This window comes from Stegodyphus dumicola, chromosome 1, assembly GCF_044657685.1.
Source record: "Stegodyphus dumicola isolate Sdum_Otavi_A_Nest chromosome 1, ASM4465768v1".
Taxonomy (NCBI): Eukaryota; Metazoa; Arthropoda; class Arachnida; order Araneae; family Eresidae; genus Stegodyphus; species Stegodyphus dumicola.
The window spans coordinates 160,091-179,946 of NC_140768.1; positions in this window are offsets into that span (position 1 = coordinate 160,091).

Below are 19,856 nucleotides of genomic sequence, written 5' to 3' on the forward strand. Positions count from 1 at the left end.
CTTTGACCCCCCATATCTCGGGCCCTGATTGTCCGATCGACTTGAAATTTGAAACGTGGCCTAACAGGGTTTCGGCCTTCCTCCCCATGCTCCGCATTCGAAGCTCACCATGGGGTTTCAGCCCCTTTTCGCCGTAATGCTAAAACAAAAACTCGCGAATATCTCCGAAACGGTTCGATAGAATGTCGCGAATTTTGGTGTGAAAGGGCTCCCTATTTTTTCCTACAAACCCTCTAAATTTCGTGGTCCTAGCTTCCATAGTTTTTTTATGGCGAATTTTTGAAAGTTTAAAGAATAGGCCAAAAATCGAACGGAAATACCCTGCAGAAACTCCATTCGCGAATTTTAAAAATCCGAGATAGCCAAAATGTTGCTCTCGAAGAGTACATCAATTTAAAAAAAAAGTTTCTCTCTAGGCCCAATAGGACCCGACTATCGTAGGGTCAAATTTCACGAATTTGACACAATTCGGCCGCGAGAATTCCCTATAAGCTTTGCACCGAATTTGAAACCGCTCACACAGCACTTCCCATTCGGACACATGAACAATCCCCCGCAAGCGTTTTCTCGTAGCTCAATTTTTGACCCCGGCGCAAGCGACTGAAATTTCGATGGGGTCACGGAAATGGTCACTGAAATGGGCCAAATTTTGACCCCCCATATCTCGGGCCCTGATTGTCCGATCGACTTGAAATTTGAAACGTGGCCTAACAGGGTTTCGGCCTTCCTCCCCATGCTCCGCATTTGAAGCTCACCATGGGGGGTCAGCCCCTTTTCGCCGTAATGCTAAAACAAAAACTCGCGAATATCTCCGAAACGGTTCAATAGAATGTCGCCAATTTTGGTGTGAAAGGGCTCCCTATTTTTTCCTACAAACCCTCCAAATTTCGTGGTCCTAGCTTCCATAGTTTTTTTATGGCGAATTTTTGAAGGTTTAAAGAATAGGCCAAAAATCGAACGGAAATTCCCTGCAGAAACTCCATTCGCGAATTTTAAAAATCCGAGATAGCCAAAATGGTGCTCTCGAAGAGTACATCAATTTAAAAAAAAAGTTTCTCTCTAGGCCCAATAGGACCCGACTTTCATAGGGTCAAAGTTCACGAATTTGACATATTTCGGCCGCGAGAATTCCCTATAAGCGTTGCACCGAATTTCAAACCTCTCACACAGCACTTCCCATTCGGACACATGAACAATCCCCCGCAAGCGTTTTCTCGTAGCTCAATTTTTGACCCCCGCGCAAGCGACCGAAATTTCGATGGGGTCACGGAAATGGTGATTAAAATGGGCCAAACTTTGACCCCCCATATCTCGGGCGCTGATTGTCCGATCGACTTGAAACGTGGCCTAACAGGGTTTCGGCCTTCCTCCCCATGCTCCGCAGTCGGGGCTCACCATGGGGGGTCCGCCCCTTTTCGCCGTAATGCTAAAACAAAAACTCGCGAATATCTCCGAAACGGTTCAATAGAATGTCGCCAATTTTGGTGTGAAAGGGCTCCCTATTTTTTCCTACAAACCCTCCAAATTTCGTGGTCCTAGCTTCCATAGTTTTTTTATGGCGAATTTTTGAACGTTTAAAGAATAGGCCAAAAATCGAACGGAAATTCCCTGCAGAAACTCCATTCGCGAATTTTAAATATCCGAGATAGCCAAAATGTTGCTCTCGAAGAGTACATCTATTTAAAAAAAAAGTTTCTCTCTAGGCCTAATAGGACCCGACTTTCATAGGGTCAAAGTTCACGAATTTGACACATTTCGGCCGCGAGAATTCCCTATAAGCGTTGCACCGAATTTGAAACCGCTCACACAGCACTTCCCATTCGGAAACATGAACAATCCCCCGCAAGCGTTTTCTCGTAGCTCAATTTTTGACCCCGGCGCAAGCGACCGAAATTTCGATGGGGTCACGGAAATGGTCACTGAAATGGGCCAAACTTTGACCCCCCATATCTCGGGCCCTGATTGTCCGATCGACTTGAAATTTGAAACGTGGCCTAACAGGGTTTCGGCCTTCCTCCCCATGCTCCGCATTCGAAGCTCACCATGGGGGGTCAGCCCCTTTTCGCCGTAATGCTAAAACAAAAACTCGCGAATATCTCCGAAACGGTTCAATAGAATGTCGCCAATTTTGGTGTGAAAGGGCTCCCTATTTTTTCCTACAAACCCTCCAAATTTCGTGGTCCTAGCTTCCATAGTTTTTTTATGGCGAATTTTTGAAGGCTTAAAGAATAGGCCAAAAATCGAACGGAAATTCCCTGCAGAAACTCCATTCGCGAATTTTAAAAATCCGAGATAGCCAAAATGGTGCTCTCGAAGAGTACATCAATTTAAAAAAAAAGTTTCTCTCTAGGCCCAATAGGACCCGACTTTCATAGGGTCAAAGTTCACGAATTTGACATATTTCGGCCGCGAGAATTCCCTATAAGCGTTGCACCGAATTTGAAACCGCTCACACAGCACTTCCCATTCGGACACATGAACAATCCCCCGCAAGCGTTTTCTCGTAGCTCAATTTTTGACCCCGGCGCAAGCGACCGAAATTTCGATGGGGTCACGGAAATGGTCACTGAAATGGGCCAAACTTTGACCCCCCATATCTCGGGCCCTGATTGTCCGATCGACTTGAAATTTGAAACGTGGCCTAACAGGGTTTCGGCCTTCCTCCCCATGCTCCGCATTCGAAGCTCACCATGGGGGGTCAGCCCCTTTTCGCCGTAATGCTAAAACAAAAACTCGCGAATATCTCCGAAACGGTTCAATAGAATGTCGCCAATTTTGGTGTGAAAGGGCTCCCTATTTTTTCCTACAAACCCTCCAAATTTCGTGGTCCTAGCTTCCATAGTTTTTTTATGGCGAATTTTTGAAGGTTTAAAGAATAGGCCAAAAATCGAACGGAAATTCCCTGCAGAAACTCCATTCACGAATTTTAAAAATCCGAGATAGCCAAAATGGTGCTCTCGAAGAGTACATCAATTTAAAAAAAAAGTTTCTCTCTAGGCCCAATAGGACCCGACTTTCATAGGGTCAAAGTTCACGAATTTGACATATTTCGGCCGCGAGAATTCCCTATAAGGGTTGCACCGAATTTCAAACCGCTCACACAGCACTTCCCATTCGGACACATGAACAATCCCCCGCAAGCGTTTTCTCGTAGCTCAATTTTTGACCCCGGCGCAAGCGACCGAAATTTCGATGGGGTCACGGAAATGGTCACTGAAATGGGCCAAACTTTGACCTCCCATATCTCGGGCCCTGATTGTCCGATCGACTTGAAATTTGAAACGTGGCCTAACAGTGTTTCGGCCTTCCTCCCCATGCTCCGCAGTCGAAGCTCACCATGGGGGGTCAGCCCCTTTTCGCCGTAATGCTAAAACAAAAACTCGCGAATATCTCCGAAACGGTTCAATAGAATGTCGCCAATTTTGGTGTGAAAGCGCTCCCTATTTTTTCCTACAAATCCTCCAAATTTCGTGGTCCTAGCTTCCATAGTTTTTTTATGGCGAATTTTAGAACGTTTAAAGAATAGGCCAAAAATCGAACGGAAATTCCCTGCGGAAACTCCATTCGCGAATTTTAAATATCCGAGATAGCCAAAATGTTCCTCTCGAAGAGTACATCTATTTAAAAAAAGAGTTTCTCTCTAGGCCTAATAGGACCCGACTTTCATAGGGTCAAAGTTCACGAATTTGACACATTTCAGCCGCGAGAATTCCCTATAAGCGTTGCACCGAATTTCAAACCGCTCACACAGCACTTCCCATTCGGACACATGAACAATCCCCCGCAAGCGTTTTCTCGTAGCTCAATTTTTGACCCCGGCGCAAGCGACCGAAATTTCGATGGGGTCACGGAAATGGTCACTGAAATGGGCCAAACTTTGACCCCCCGTATCTCGGGCCCTGATTGTCCGATCGACTTGAAATTTGAAACGTGGCCTAACAGGGTTTCGGCCTTCCTCCCCATGCTCCGCAGTCGAAGCTCACCATGGGGGGTCCGCCCCTTTTCGCCGTAATGCTAAAACAAAAACTCGCGAATATCTCCGAAACGGTTCGGTAGAATGTCGCAAATTTTGGTGTGAAAGGGCTCCCTATATTTCCTACAAAGCCTCCAAATTTCGTGGTCCTAGCTTCCATAGTTTTTTTATGGCGAATTTTTGAAGGTTTAAAGAATAGGCCAAAAATCGAACGGAAATTCCCTGCAGAAACTCCATTCGCGAATTTTAAAAATCCGAGATAGCCAAAATGTTGCTCTCGAAGAGTACATCAATTTAAAAAAAAAGTTTCTCTCTAGGCCAATAAGGACCCGACTTTCGTAGGGTCAAAGTTCACGAATTTGACACATTTCGGCCGCGAGAAATTTCGATGGGGTCACGGAAATGGTGATTAAAATGGGCCAAACTTTGACCCCCCATATCTCGGCCGCTGATTGTCCGATCGACTTGAAATTTGAAACGTGGCCTAACAGGGTTTCGGCCTTCCTCCCCATGCTCCGCAGTCGGGGCTCACCATGGGGGGTCCGCCCCTTTTCGCCGTAATGCTAAAACAAAAACTCGCGAATATCTCCGAAACGGTTCAATAGAATGTCGCCAATTTTGGTGTGAAAGGGCTCCCTATTTTTTCCTACAAATCCTCCAAATTTCGTGGTCCTAGCTTCCATAGTTTTTTTATGGCGAATTTTTGAACGTTTAAAGAATAGGCCAAAAATCGAACGGAAATTCCCTGCAGAAACTCCATTCGCGAATTTTAAAAATCCGAGATAGCCAAAATGGTGCTCTCGAAGAGTACATCAATTTAAAAAAAAGTTTCTCTCTAGGCCCAATAGGACCCGACTTTCATAGGGTCAAAGTTCACGAATTTGACATATTTCGGCCGCGAGAATTCCCTATAAGCGTTGCACCGAATTTGAAACCGCTCACACAGCACTTCCCATTCGGACACATGAACAATCCCCCGCAAGCGTTTTCTCGTAGCTCAATTTTTGACCCCGGCGCAAGCGACCGAAATTTCGATGGGGTCACGGAAATGGTCACTGAAATGGGCCAAACTTTGACCACCCATATCTCGGGCCCTGATTGTCCGATCGACTTGAAATTTGAAACGTGGCCTAACAGGGTTTCGGCTTTCCTCCCCATGCTCCGCATTCGAAGCTCACCATGGGGGGTCAGCCCCTTTTCGCCGTAATGCTAAAACAAAAACTCGCGAATATCTCCGAAACGGTTCAATAGAATGTCGCCAATTTTGGTGTGAAAGGGCTCCCTATTTTTTCCTACAAACCCTCCAAATTTCGTGGTCCTAGCTTCCATAGTTTTTTTATGGCGAATTTTTGAACGTTTAAAGAATAGGCCAAAAATCGAACGGAAATTCCCTGCAGAAACTCCATTCACGAATTTTAAAAATCCGAGATAGCCAAAATGGTGCTCTCGAAGAGTACATCAATTTAAAAAAAAAGTTTCTCTCTAGGCCCAATAGGACCCGACTTTCATAGGGTCAAAGTTCACGAATTTGACATATTTCGGCCGCGAGAATTCCCTATAAGCGTTGCACCGAATTTCAAACCGCTCACACAGCACTTCCCATTCGGACACATGAACAATCCCCCGCAAGCGTTTTCTCGTAGCTCAATTTTTGACCCCGGCGCAAGCGACCGAAATTTCGATGGGGTCACGGAAATGGTGATTAAAATGGGCCAAACTTTGACCCCCCATATCTCGGCCGCTGATTGTCCGATCGACTTGAAATTTGAAACGTGGCCTAACAGGGTTTCGGCCTTCCTCCCCATGCTCCGCAGTCGAAGCTCACCATGGGGGGTCAGCCCCTTTTCGCCGTAATGCTAAAACAAAAACTCGCGAATATCTCCGAAACGGTTCAATAGAATGTCGCCAATTTTGGTGTGAAAGGGCTCCCTATATTTCCTACAAAGCCTCCAAATTTCGTGGTCCTAGCTTCCATAGTTTTTTTATGGCGAATTTTTGAAGGTTTAAAGAATAGGCCAAAAATCGAACGGAAATTCCCTGCAGAAACTCCATTCGCGAATTTTAAAAATCCGAGATAGCCAAAATGTTGCTCTCGAAGAGTACATCAATTTAAAAAAAAAAGTTTCTCTCTAGGCCCAATAGGACCCGACTTTCGTAGGGTCAAAGTTCACGAATTTGACACATTTCGGCCGCGAGAATTCCCTATAAGCGTTGCACCGAATTTGAAACCGCTCACACAACACTTCCCATTCGGACACATGAACAATCCCCCGCAAGCGTTTTCTCGTAGCTCAATTTTTGACCCCGGCGCAAGCGACCGAAATTTCGATGGGCTCACGGAAATGGTCACTGAAATGGGCCAAAATTTGACCTCCCATATCTCGGGCCCTGATTGTCCGATCGACTTGAAATTTGAAACGTGGCCTAACAGGGTTTCGGCCTTCCTCCCCATGCTCCGCAGTCGAAGCTCACCATGGGGGGTCAGCCCCTTTTCGCCGTAATGCTAAAACAAAAACTCGCGAATATCTCCGAAACGGTTCAATAGAATGTCGCCAATTTTGGTGTGAAAGGGCTCCCTATTTTTTCCTACAAACCCTCCAAATTTCGTGGTCCTAGCTTCCATAGTTTTTTTATGGCGAATTTTTGAACGTTTAAAGAATAGGCCAAAAATCGAACGGAAATTCCCTGCGGAAACTCCATTCGCGAATTTTAAATATCCGAGATAGCCAAAATGTTGCTCTCGAAGAGTACATCTATTTAAAAAAAAGTTTCTCTCTAGGCCTAATAGGACCCGACTTTCATAGGGTCAAAGTTCACGAATTTGACACATTTCGGCCGCGAGAATTCCCTATAAGCGTTGCACCGAATTTCAAACCGCTCACACAGCACTTCCCATTCGGACACATGAACAATCCCCCGCAAGCGTATTGTCGTAGCTCAATTTTTGACCCCGGCGCAAGCGACCGAAATTTCGATGGGGTCACGGAAATGGTGATTAAAATGGGCCAAACTTTGACCCCCATATCTCGGGCGCTGATTGTCCGATCGACTTGAAATTTGAAACGTGGCCTAACAGGGTTTCGGCCTTCCTCCCCATGCCCCGCAGTCGGGGGTCACCATGGGGGGTCCGCCCCTTTTCGCCGTAATGCTAAAACAAAAACTCGCGAATATCTCCGAAACGGTTCAATAGAATGTCGCCAATTTTGGTGTGAAAGGGCTCCCTATTTTTTCCTACAAACCCTCCAAATTTCGTGGTCCTAGCTTCCATAGTTTTTTTATGGCGAATTTTTGAAAGTTTAAAGAATAGGCCAAAAATCGAACGGAAATTCCCTGCAGAAACTCCATTCGCGAATTTTAAAAATCCGAGATAGCCAAAATGGTGCTCTCGAAGAGTACATCAATTTAAAAAAAAAGTTTCTCTCTAGGCCCAATGGGACCCGACTTTCATAGGGTCAAAATTCACGAATTTGACATATTTCGGCCGCGAGAATTCCCTATAAGCGTTGCACCAAATTTCAAACCGCTCACACAGCACTTTCCATTCGGACACATGAACAATCCCCCGCAAGCGTTTTCTCGTAGCTCAATTTTTGACCCCGGCGCAAGCGACCGAAATTTCGATGGGGTCACGGAAATGGTCACTGAAATGGGCCAAAATTTGACCCCCCATATCTCGGGCCCTGATTGTCCGATCGACTTGAAATTTGAAACGTGGCCTAACAGGGTTTCGGCCTTCCTCCCCATGCTCCGCTGTCGAAGCTCACCATGGGGGGTCCGCCCCTTTTCGCCGTAATGCTAAAACAAAAACTCGCGAATATCTCCGAAACGGTTCGATAGAATGTCGCAAATTTTGGTGTGAAAGGGCTCCCTATATTTCCTACAAACCCTCCAAATTTCGTGGTCCTAGCTTCAATAGTTTTTTTATGGCGAATTTTTGAAGGTTTAAAGAATAGGCCAAAAATCGAACGGAAATTCCCTGCAGAAACTCCATTCGCGAATTTTAAAAATCCGAGATAGCCAAAATGTTGCTCTCGAAGAGTACATCTATTTAAAAAAAAAGTTTCTCTCTAGGCCCAATATGACCCGACTTTAATAGGGTCAAAATTCACGAATTTGACACATTTCGGCCGCGAGAATTCCCTATAAGCGTTGCACCGAATTTCAAACCGCTCACACAGCACTTCCCATTCGGACACATGAACAATCCCCCGCAAGCGTTTTCTCGTAGCTCAATTTTTGACCCCGGCGCAAGCGACCGAAATTTCGATGGGGTCACGGAAATGGTGACTGAAATGGGCCAAACTTTGACCCCCCATATCTCGGGCCCTAATTGTCCGATCGACTTGAAATTTGAAACGTGGCCTAACAGGGTTTCGGCCTTCCTCCCCATGCTCCGCAGTCGCGGCTCACCATTGGGGGTGACCCCCTTTTCGCCGTAATGCTAAAACAAAAACTCGCGAATACCTCCGAAACGGTTCGATAGAATGTCGCAAATTTTGGTGTGAAAGGGCTCCCTATTTTTTCCTACAAACCCTCCAAATTTCGTGATCCTAGCTTCCACAGTTTTTTTATGGCGAATTTTTGAAAGTTTAAAGAATAGGCCAAAAATCGAACGGAAATTCCCTGCAGAAACTCCATTCACGAATTTTAAAAATCCGAGATGGCCAAAATGTTGCTCTCGAAGAGTACATCTATTTTAAAAAAACGTTTCTCTCTAGGCCCAATAGGACCCGACTTTCATAGGGTCAAAGTTCACGAATTTGACACATTTCGGCCGCGAGAATTCCCTATAAGCGTTGCACCGAATTTCAAACCGCTCACACAGCACTTCCCATTCGGACACATGAACAATGCCGCGCAAGCGTTTTGTCGTAGCTCAATTTTTGACCCCGGCGCAAGCGACCGAAATTTCGATGGGGTCACGGAAATGGTGACTGAAATGGGCCAAACTTTGACCCCCCATATCTCGGGCCCTATTTGTCCGATCGACTTGAAATTTGAAACGTGGCCTAACAGGGTTTCGGCCTTCCTCCCCATCCTCCGCAGTCGCTGCTCACCATGGGGGGGTGACCCCCTTTTCGCCGTAATGCTAAAACAAAAACTCGCGAATACCTCCGAAACGGTTCGATAGAATGTCGCAAATTTTGGTGTGAAAGGGCTCCCTATTTTTTCCTACAAACCCTCCAAATTTCGTGATCCTAGCTTCCATAGTTTTTTTTATGGCGAATTTTTGAAAGTTTAAAGAATAGGCCAAAAATCGAACGGAAATTCCCTGCAGAAACTCCATTCACGAATTTTAAAAATCCGAGATGGCCAAAATGTTGCTCTCGAAGAGTACATCTATTTTAAAAAAACGTTTCTCTCTAGGCCCAATAGGACCCGACTTTCATAGGGTCAAAGTTCACGAATTTGACACATTTCGGCCGCGAGAATTCCCTATAAGCGTTGCACCGAATTTCAAACCGCTCACACAGCACTTCCCATTCGGACACATGAACAATGCCGCGCAAGCGTTTTGTCGTAGCTCAATTTTTGACCCCGGCGCAAGCGACCGAAATTTCGATGGGGTCACGGAAATGGTGACTGAAATGGGCCAAACTTTGACCCCCCATATCTCGGGCCCTATTTGTCCGATCGACTTGAAATTTGAAACGTGGCCTAACAGGGTTTCGGCCTTCCTCCCCATGCTCCGCAGTCGAAGCTCACCAGGGGGGGTCCGCCCCTTTTCGCCGTAATGCTAAAACAAAAACTCGCGAATATCTCCGAAACGGTTCGATAGAATGTCGCAAATTTTGGTGTGAAAGGGCTCCCTATATTTCCTACAAACCCTCCAAATTTCGTGGTCCTAGCTTCAATAGTTTTTTTTGGCGAATTTTTGAAGGTTTAAAGAATAGGCCAAAAATCGAACGGAAATTCCCTGCAGAAACTCCATTCGCGAATTTTAAAAATCCGAGATAGCCAAAATGGTGCTCTCGAAGAGTACATCAATTTAAAAAAAAGGTTTCTCTCTAGGCCCAATAGGACCCGACTTTCATAGGGTCAAAGTTCACGAATTTGACATATTTCGGCCGCGAGAATTCCCTATAAGCGTTGCACCGAATTTCAAACCGCTCACACAGCACTTCCCATTCGGACACATGAACAATCCCCCGCAAGCGTTTTCTCGTAGCTCAATTTTTGACCCCGGCGCAAGCGACCGAAATTTCGATGGGGTCACGGAAATGGTGATTAAAATGGGCCAAACATTGACCCACCATATCTCGGGCGCTGATTGTCCGATCGACTTGAAATTTGAAACGTGGCCTAACAGGGTTTCGGCCTTCCTCCCCATGCCCCGCAGTCGGGGCTCACCATGGGGGGTCCGCCCCTTTTCGCCGTAATGCTAAAACAAAAACTCGCGAATATCTCCGAAACGGTTCAATAGAATGTCGCCAATTTTGGTGTGAAAGGGCTCCCTGTTTTTTCCTACAAACCCTCCAAATTTCGTGGTCCTAGCTTCCATAGTTTTTTTATGGCGAATTTTTGAAAGTTTAAAGAATAGGCCAAAAATCGAACGGAAATTCCCTGCAGAAACTTCATTCGCGAATTTTAAATATCCGAGATAGCCAAAATGTTGCTCTCGAAGACTACATCTATTTAAAAAAAAGTGTCTCTCTAGGCCTAAAAGGACCCGACTTTCATAGGGTCAAAGTTCACGAATTTGACACATTTCGGCCGCGAGAATTCCCTATAAGCGTTGCACCGAATTTCAAACCGCTCACACAGCACTTCCCATTCGGACACATGAACAATCCCCCGCAAGCGTTTCCTCGTAGCTCAATTTTTGACCCCGGCGCAAGCGACCGAAATTTCGATGGGGTCACGGAAATGGTGACTGAAATGGGCCAAACTTTGACCCCCCATATCTCGGGCCCTAATTGTCCGATCGACTTGAAATTTGAAACGTGGCCTAACAGGGTTTCGGCCTTCCTCCCCATGCTCCGCAGTCGCGGCTCACCATTGGGGGTGACCCCCTTTTCGCCGTAATGCTAAAACAAAAACTCGCGAATACCTCCGAAACGGTTCGATAGAATGTCGCAAATTTTGGTGTGAAAGGGCTCCCTATTTTTTCCTACAAACCCTCCAAATTTCGTGATCCTAGCTTCCATAGTTTTTTTATGGCGAATTTTTGAAAGTTTAAAGAATAGGCCAAAAATCGAACGGAAATTCCCTGCAGAAACTCCATTCACGAATTTTAAAAATCCGAGATGGCCAAAATGTTGCTCTCGAAGAGTACATCTATTTTAAAAAAACGTTTCTCTCTAGGCCCAATAGGACCCGACTTTCATAGGGTCAAAGTTCACGAATTTGACACATTTCGGCCGCGAGAATTCCCTATAAGCGTTGCACCGAATTTCAAACCGCTCACACAGCACTTCCCATTCGGACACATGAACAATGCCGCGCAAGCGTTTTGTCGTAGCTCAATTTTTGACCCCGGCGCAAGCGACCGAAATTTCGATGGGGTCACGGAAATGGTGACTGAAATGGGCCAAACTTTGACCCCCCATATCTCGGGCCCTAATTGTCCGATCGACTTGAAATTTGAAACGTGGCCTAACAGGGTTTCGGCCTTCCTCCCCATCCTCCGCAGTCGCTGCTCACCATGGGGGGGTGACCCCCTTTTCGCCGTAATGCTAAAACAAAAACTCGCGAATATCTCCGAAACGGTTCAATAGAATGTCGCAAATTTTAGTGTGAAAGGGCTCCCTATTTTTTCCTACAAACCCTCCAAATTTCGTGGTCCTAGCTTCAATAGTTTTTTTATGGCGAATTTTTGAAGGTTTAAAGAATAGGCCAAAAATCGAATGGAAATTCCCTGCAGAAACTCCATTCGCGAATTTTAAAAATCCGAGATAGCCAAAATGTTGCTCTCGAAGAGTACATCTATTTAAAAAAAAAGTTTCTCTCTAGGCCCAATACGACCCGACTTTCATAGGGTCAAAGTTCACGAATTTGACACATTTCGGCCGCGAGAATTCCCTATAAGCGTTGCACCGAATTTCAAACCGCTCACACAGCACTTCCCATTCGGACACATGAACAATGCCCCGCAAGCGTTTTGTCGTAGCTCAATTTTTGACCCCGGCGCAAGCGACCGAAATTTCGATGGGGTCACGGAAATGGTGACTGAAATGGGCCAAACTTTGACCCCCCATATCTCGGGCCCTAATTGTCCGATCGACTTGAAATTTGAAACGTGGCCTAACAGGGTTTCGGCCTTCCTCCCCATGCTCCGCAGTCGCGGCTCACCATGGGGGGTCCCCCCCCTTTTCGCCGTAATTCTAAAACAAAAACTCGCAAATATCTCCGAAACGGTTCGATAGAATGTCGCAAATTTTGGTGTGAAAGGGTTCCTTATTTTTTCCTACAAACCCTCCAAATTTCGTGGTCCTAGCTTCAATAGTTTTTTTATGGCGAATTTTTGAAGGTTTAAAGAATAGGCCAAAAATCGAATGGAAATTCCCTGCAGAAACTCCATTCGCGAATTTTAAAAATCCGAGATAGCCAAAATGTTGCTCTCGAAGAGTACATCTATTTAAAAAAAAGTTTCTCTCTATGCCCAATACGACCCGACTTTCATAGGGTCAAAGTTCACGAATTTGACACATTTCGGCCGCGAGAATTCCCTATAAGCGTTGCACCGAATTTCAAACCGCTCACACAGCACTTCCCATTCCGACACATGAACAATCCCCCGCAAGCGTTTTCTCGTAGCTCAATTTTTGACCCCGGCGCAAGCGACCGAAATTTCTATGGGGTCACGGAAATGGTGACTGAAATGGGCCAAACTTTGACCCCCCATATCTCGGGCCCTAATTATCCGATCGACTTGAAATTTGAAACGCGGCCTAACAGGGTTTCGGCCTTCCTCCCCATGCTCCGCAGTCGCGGCTCACCATGGGGGGTGACCCCCTTTTCGCCGTAATGCTAAAACAAAAACTCGCGAATACCTCCGAAACGGTTCGATAGAATGTCGCAAATTTTGGTGTGAAAGGGCTCCCTATTTTTTCCTACAAGAACTCCAAATTTCGTGATCCTAGCTTCCATAGTTTTTTTATGGCGAATTTTTGAAAGTTTAAAGAATAGGCCAAAAATCGAACGGAAATTCCCTGCAGAAACTCCATTCGCGAATTTTAAAAATCCGAGATGGCCAAAATGTTGCTCTCGAAGAGTACATCTATTTTAAAAAAAAAGATTCTCTCTAGGCCCAATAGGACCCGACTTTCATATGGTCAAAGTTCACGAATTTGACATATTTCGGCCGCGAGAATTCCCTATAAGCGTTGCACCGAATTTCAAACCGCTCACACAGCACTTCCCATTCGGACACATGAGCAATGCCCCACAAGCGTTTTGTCGTAGCTCAATTTTTGACCCCGGCGCAAGCGACCGAAATTTCGATGGGGTCACGGAAATGGTGACTGAAATGGGCCAAACTTTGACCCCCCATATCTCGGGCCCTAATTGTCCGATCGACTTGAAATTTGAAACGTGGCCTAACAGGGTTTCGGCCTTCCTCCCCATGCTCCGCAGTCGCGGCTCACCATTGGGGGTGACCCCCTTTTCGCCGTAATTCTAAAACAAAAACTCAGGAATACCTCCGAAACGGTTCGATAGAATGTCGCAAATTTTGGTGTGAAAGGGCTCCCTATTTTTTCCTACAAACCCTCCAAATTTCGTGATCCTAGCTTCCATAGTTTTTTTATGGCGAATTTTTGAAAGTTTAAAGAATAGGCCAAAAATCGAACGGAAATTCCCTGCAGAAACTCCATTCACGAATTTTAAAAATCCGAGATGGCCAAAATGTTGCTCTCGAAGAGTACATCTATTTTAAAAAAAAAAGTTTCTCTCTAGGCCCAATAGGAGCCGACTTTCATAGGGTCAAAGTTCACGAATTTGACACATTTCGGCCGCGAGAATTCCCTATAAGCGTTGCACCGAATATGAAACCGCTCACACAGCACTTCCCATTCGGACACATGAACAATGCCGCGCAAGCGTTTTGTCGTAGCTCAATTTTTGACCCCGGCGCAAGCGACCGAAATTTCGATGGGGTCACGGAAATGGTGACTGAAATGGGCCAAACTTTGACCCCCCATATCTCGGGCCCTAATTGTCCGATCGACTTGAAATTTGAAACGTGGCCTAACAGGGTTTCGGCCTTCCTCCCCATGCTCCGCAGTCGCGGCTCACCATGGGGGGTGACCCCCTTTTCGCCGTAATGCTAAAACAAAAACTCGCGAATACCTCCGAAACGGTTCGATAGAATGTCGCAAATTTTGGTGTGAAAGGGCTCCCTATTTTTTCCTACAAACCCTCCAAATTTCGTGATCCTAGCTTCCATAGTTTTTTTATGGCGAATTTTTGAAGGTTTAAAGAATAGGCCAAAAATCGAATGGAAATTCCCTGCAGAAACTCCATTCGCGAATTTTAAAAATCCGAGATAGCCAAAATGTTGCTCTCGAAGAGTACATCTATTTAAAAAAAAAGTTTCTCTCTAGGCCCAATACGACCCGACTTTCATAGGGTCAAAGTTCACGAATTCGACACATTTCGGCCGCGAGAATTCCCTATAAGCGTTGCACCGAATTTCAAACCGCTCACACAGCACTTCCCATTCGGACACATGAACAATCCCCCGCAAGCGTTTTCTCGTAGCTCAATTTTTGACCCCGGCGCAAGCGACCGAAATTTCGATGGGGTCACGGAAATGGTGACTGAAATGGGCCAAACTTTGACCCCCCATATCTCGGGCCCTAATTGTCCGATCGACTTGAAATTTGAAACGTGGCCTAACAGGGTTTCGGCCTTCCTCCCCATGCTCCGCAGTCGCGGCTCACCATGGGGGGTTCCCCCCTTTTCGCCGTAATGCTAAAACAAAAACTCGCAAATATCTCCGAAACGGTTCGATAGAATGTCGCAAATTTTGGTGTGAAATGGTTCCTTATTTTTTCCTACAAACCCGCCAAATTTCGTGGTCCTAGCTTCAATAGTTTATTTATGGCGAATTTTTGAAGGTTTAAAGAATAGGCCAAAAATCGAATGGAAATTCCCTGCAGAAACTCCATTCGCGAATTTTAAAAATCCGAGATAGCCAAAATGTTTCTCTCGAAGAGTACATCTATTTAAAAAAAAAGTTTCTCTCTAGGCCCAATACGACCCGACTTTCATAGGGTCAAAGTTCACGAATTTGACACATTTCGGCCGCGAGAATTCCCTATAAGCGTTGCACCGAATTTCAAACCGCTGACACAGCACTTCCCATTCCGACACATGAACAATCCCCCGCAAGCGTTTTCTCGTAGCTCAATTTTTGACCCCGGCGCAAGCGACCGAAATTTCTATGGGGTCACGGAAATGGTGACTGAAATGGGCCAAACTTTGACCCCCCATATCTCGGGCCCTAATTATCCGATCGACTTGAAATTTGAAACGTGGCCTAACAGGGTTTCGGCCTTCCTCCCCATGCTCCGCAGTCGCGGCTCACCATGGGGGGTGACCCCCTTTTTGCCGTAATGCTAAAACAAAAACTCGCGAATACCTCCGAAACGGTTCGATAGAATGTCGCAAATTTTGGTGTGAAAGGGCTCCCTATTTTTTCCTACAAGAACTCCCAATTTCGTGATCCTAGCTTCCATAGTTTTTTCATGGCGAATTTTTGAAAGTTTAAAGAATAGGCCAAAAATCGAACGGAAATTCCCTGCAGAAACTCCATTCGCGAATTTTAAAAATCCGAGATGGCCAAAATGTTGCTCTCGAAGAGTACATCTATTTTAAAAAAAAAGATTCTCTCTAGGCCCAATAGGACCCGACTTTCATATGGTCAAAGTTCACGAATTTCACACATTTCGCCGCGAGAATTCCCTATAAGCGTTGCACCGAATTTCTAACCGCTCACACAGCACTTCCCATTCCGACACATGAACAATCCCCCGCAAGCGTTTTCTCGTAGCTCAATTTTTGACCCCGGCGCAAGCGACCGAAATTTCGATGGGGTCACGGAAATGGTCACTGAAATGGGCCAAAAATTGACCCCCCATATCTCGGGTCCTAATTGTCCGATCGACTTGAAATTTGAAACGTGGCCTAACAGGGTTTCGGCCTTCCTCCCCATGCTCCGCAGTCGCGGCTCACCATGGGGGGTGACCCCCTTTTTGCCGTAATGCTAAAACAAAAACTCGCGAATACCTCCGAAACGGTTCGATAGAATGTCGCAAATTTTGGTGTGAAAGGGCTCCCTATTTTTTCCTACAAGAACTCCCAATTTCGTGATCCTAGCTTCCATAGTTTTTTCATGGCGAATTTTTGAAAGTTTAAAGAATAGGCCAAAAATCGAACGGAAATTCCCTGCAGAAACTCCATTCGCGAATTTTAAAAATCCGAGATGGCCAAAATGTTGCTCTCGAAGAGTACATCTATTTTAAAAAAAAAGATTCTCTCTAGGCCCAATAGGACCCGACTTTCATATGGTCAAAGTTCACGAATTTCACACATTTCGCCGCGAGAATTCCCTATAAGCGTTGCACCGAATTTCTAACCGCTCACACAGCACTTCCCATTCCGACACATGAACAATCCCCCACAAGCGTTTTCTCGTAGCTCAATTTTTGACCCCGGCGCAAGCGACCGAAATTTCGAGGGGGTCACGGAAATGGGCCAAACTTTGACCCCCCATATCTCGGGCCCTAATTGTCCGATCGACTTGAAATTTGAAACGTGACCTAACAGGGTTTCGGCCTTCCTCCCCATGCTCCGCAGTCGCGGCTCACCATGGGGGGTGACCCCCTCTTCGCCGTAATGCTAAAACAAAAACTCGCGAATATCTCCGAAACGGTTCGATAGAATGTCGCAAATTTTGGTGTGAAAGGGCTCCCTATTTTTTTTCCTACAAAGCCTCCAAATTTCGTGATCCTAGCTTCCATAGTTTTTTTATGGCGAATTTTTGAAGGTTTAAAGAATAGGCCAAAAATCGAACGGAAATTCCCTGCAGAAACTCCTTTCGCGAATTTTAAAAATCCGAGATGGCCAAAATGTTGCTCTCGAAGAGTACATCTATTTTAAAAAAAAAGTTTCTCTCTAGGCCCAATAGGACCCGACTTTCATAGGGTCAAAGTTCACGAATTTGACACATTTCGGCCGCGAGAATTCCCTATAAGCGTTGCACCGAATTTCAAACCGCTCACACAGCACTTCCCATTCGGACACATGAACAATGCCCCGCAAGCGTTTTGTCGTAGCTCAATTTTTGACCCCGGCGCAAGCGACCGAAATTTCGATGGGTTCACGGAAATGGTGACTGAAATGGGCCAAACTTTGACCCCCCATATCTCGGGCCCTAATTGTCCAATCGACTTGAAATTTGAAACGTGGCCTAACAGGGTTTCGGCCTTCCTCCCCATGCTCCGCAGTCGCGGTTCACCATGGGGTTTCCCACCCTTTTCGCCGTAATGCTAAAACAAAAACTCGCGAATATCTCCGAAACGGTTCGATAGAATGTCGCAAATTTTGGTGTGAAAGGGCTCCCTACTTTTTCCTACAAACCCTCCAAATTTCGTGATCCTAGCTTCGATAGTTTTTTTATAGCGAATTTTTGAGAGTTTAAAGAATAGGCCAAAAATCGAACGGAAATTCCCTCCAGAAACTCCATTCGCGAATTTTAAAAATCCGAGATGGCCAAAATGTTGCTCTCGAAGAGTACATCTATTTTAAAAAAAAAAGTTTCTCTCTAGGCCCAATAGGACCCGACTTTCATAGGGTCAAATTTCACGAATTTGACACATTTCGGCCGCAAGAATTCCCTATAAGCGTTGCACCGAATTTCAAACCGCTCACACAGCACTTCCCATTCGGACACATGAACAATGCCCCGCAAGCGTTTTGTCGTAGCTCAATTTTTGACCCCGGCGCAAGCGACCGAAATTTCGATGGGGTCACGGAAATGGTGACTGAAATGGGCCAAATTTTGACCCCCCATATCTCGGGCCCTAATTGTCCGATCGACTTGAAATTTGAAACGTGGCCTAACAGGGTTTCTGCCTTCCTCCCCATGTTCCGCAGTCGCGGCTCACCATGGGGGGTGACCCCCTCTTCGCCGTAATGCTAAAACAAAAACTCGCGAATATCTCCGAAACGGTTCGATAGAATGTCGCAAATTTTGGTGTGAAAGGGCTCCCTATTTTTTCCTACAAACCCTCCAAATTTCGGGATCCTAGCTTCCATAGTTTTTTTATGGCGAATTTTTGAATGTTTAAAGAATAGGCCAAAAATCGAACGGAAATTCCCTGCAGAAACTCCATTCGCGAATTTTAAAAGTCCGAGATGGCCAAAATGTTGCTCTCGAAGAGTACATCTATTTTAAAAAAAAAAGTTTCTCTCTAGGCCCAATAGGACCCGACTTTCATAGGGTCAAATTTCACGAATTTGACACATTTCGGCCGCGAGAATTCCCTATAAGCGTTGCACCGAATTTCAAACCGCTCACACAGCACTTCCCATTCGGACACATGAACAACGCCCCGCAAGCGTTTTGTCGTAGCTCAATTTTTGACCCCGGCGCAAGCGACCGAAATTTCGATGGGGTCACGGAAATGGTGACTGAAATGGGCCAAACTTTGACCCCCCATATCTCGGGCCCTAATAGTCCGATCGACTTGAAATTTGAAACGTGACCTAACAGGGTTTCGGCCTTCCTCCCCATGTTCCGCAGTCGCGGCTCACCATGGGGGTTCCCACCCTTTTCGCCGTAATGCTAAAACAAAAACTCGCGAATATCTCCGAAACGGTTCGATAGAATGTCGCAAATTTTGGTGTGAAAGGGTTCCCTATTTTTTCCTACAAACCCTCCAAATTTCGTGGTCCTCGCTTCAATAGTTTTTTATGACGAATTTTTGAAGTTTTAAAGAGTAGGCCAAAAATCGAACGGAAATTCCCTGCAGAAACTCCATTCGCGAATTTTAAACATCCGAGATAGCCAAAATGTTGCTCTCGAAGAGTATGGCGAATTTTTGAATGTTTAAAGTATAGGCCAAAACTCGAACGGAAATTCCCTGCAGAAACTCCATTCGCGAATTTTAAAAATCGGAGATAGCCAAAATGTTGCTCTCGAAGAGTACATCTATTTAAAAAAAAAGTTTCTCTCTAGGCCCAATAGGACCCGACTTTCATAGGGTCAAAGTTCACGAATTTGACACATTTCGGCCGCAAGAATTCCCTATAAGCGTTGCACCGAATTTCAAACCGCTCACACAGCACTTCCCATTCGGACACATGAACAATGCCCTGCAAGCGTTTTGTCGTAGCTCAATTTTTGACCCCGGCGCAAGCGACCGAAATTTCGATGGGTTCACGGAAATGGTGACTGAAATGGGCCAAACTTTGACCCGCCATATCTCGGGCCCTAATTGTCCGATCGACTTGAAATTTGAAACGTGGCCTAACAGGGTTTCTGCCTTCCTCCCCATGCTCCGCAGTCGCGGCTCACCATGTGGGGTGACCCCCTTTTCGCCGTAATGCTAAAACAAAAACTCGCGAATATCTCCGAAACGGTTCGATAGAATGTCGCAAATTTTGGTGTGAAAGGGCTCCCTATTTTTTCCTACAAACCCTCCAAATTTCGTGATCCTAGCTTCGATAGTTTTTTTATAGCGAATTTTTGGAGTTTAAAGAATAGGCCAAAAATCGAACGGAAATTCCCTCCAGAAATTCCATTCGCGAATTTTAAAAATCCGAGATGGCCAAAATGTTGCTCTCGAAGAGTACATCTATTTTAAAAAAAAAAGTTTCTCTCTAGGCCCAATAGGACCCGACTTTCATAGGGTCAAATTTCACGAATTTGACACAT